At 35.2% G+C, this 1,583-nt stretch overlaps 1 pseudogene; it reads right to left on the bottom strand.

The window, feature by feature from the left end:
* Positions 1 to 745, bottom strand: part of LOC116081469 — a 3,258-nt pseudogene extending 2,513 nt beyond the window's left edge.
* Positions 746 to 1,583: the final 838 nt, after the last annotated feature.

A 1,583-nucleotide genomic window follows, 5' to 3' on the forward strand; every position in this document is an offset into this window, starting at 1 on the left:
GACAAGTGGGCGTGGCAATTCTCCCCCTCTACTCCCCCCCCTTTTTCTTAGTACATTTTTAGATGAAGAAGTTATCAGAGATATAATTAGGGAAATTATTTTCTTTTTAAAATTCTTTCACATTATACTGTAAAAAATAGAAAGTTGCTAGTATTTTCTTCTATGTTTTTATACCCTACCATCCTTGGAAAGTCATCAGTTATTATTTTAAAATATTATTTTTAATATGTTTCAATTGGAATAGAATTGTATCCAATTTTTCTCTCCCTTCCTCCCCCAAGCCCTTCATAGATAGATAGATAGATAGATAGATAGATAGATAGATAGATAGATAGATAGATAGATAGATAGACAGACAGACAGACAGACAGATAGGTAGGTAGATATCCTGAGTCTGCTTTTGTTCTTGTGTATATGGTTTGCATTGGATAATCAACAATGATGGCTCATCTTTGGAAAAGGCTAATTCTCCTTCTTCCAGCAGACAATACTTACCTATAGCTCTTGGTCTAGAGGAGGTACCCTCTGAGATTTTCCCTGAACTTGTTAACATGTTCACCAATATGTACATTCTTCTGATCTTGTTTATACAGCCATTTCTAGGAGAGACTGTTCCACAGTGCACTTCCAGGTATTCTGAATCTTACGATCTTTCCATCCCATCACTTGTAATGTTCTCTGCAGGAACTGTGGTATAGATGTATCCATTAGAACTGAGGTACCCACAATCTCTTGATCTCTGCATCGTTTCCAGTTGTGGTTTTCTGTGCAGAGAGGTTTCTATGATGAAGAGTAGGAGCTAGACTTACCCAGGACAAGTGCCTCACACACAGAGGGGGTCCATGAGCCGTTGTCCTTCAACTAGGCTTGTGGGTTTGTAGATAGAGGAGTGTTGGAAACTCAGTTATTTTAAAAAGCTATTGCAAACATTGATTGAATTATACAATGCATTTCAATCTATTAATTTTTTTATAATTATTATACTTAAATTTCTCCTTCTTCCAGTGGTGCTTCTTTAAGTTGACTCCTAAGTCATTTTAACAGAAGTCAAATGACTATGATAGTCCCAGAATCTAGGATATTAAGATGTTTCAGATGCATTTTCAGATGTTTCAGATTGTTCATTTCTTGCCTCCAACCATGAATCAACCATTTTCCAAGAGCCTTGGTTTCTTTTTATGAAATATTACAAAGCTAAAATCAGAATACTAAGGCTGCTCACTGGTAATAGATTCACTGTTGCCTCTGGGCTGTCTCAGTAGACCAACGGAGAGAAAATACATGTAAAGATAAAATAACTCGTTTACATAGTGATATTTTTTTATTTTAGTTTCAGGACTAGACAGTTTAATAACTTACATATTCCATTTGTATCTCCTTTCTTTAATACTGAGAATCTTGACTTTTTCACTGAAATGGAAATAACAATGTTTCTCAAGAGTCTTGTTTTGCTGTTTTATAGGTGCTAGCCCCATTTAGAACACATGACCTGGAAGATTCTGCAATTACTCAATTGCTTTTTCTATATAAGAAAAATTAATGTCAGAGATGGTGGTACATGCCTTTAATAACAGAATTATGGA

The sequence above is a fragment of the Mastomys coucha genome, chromosome X, assembly GCF_008632895.1.
Source record: "Mastomys coucha isolate ucsf_1 chromosome X, UCSF_Mcou_1, whole genome shotgun sequence".
NCBI classification, from domain to species: Eukaryota; Metazoa; Chordata; class Mammalia; order Rodentia; family Muridae; genus Mastomys; species Mastomys coucha.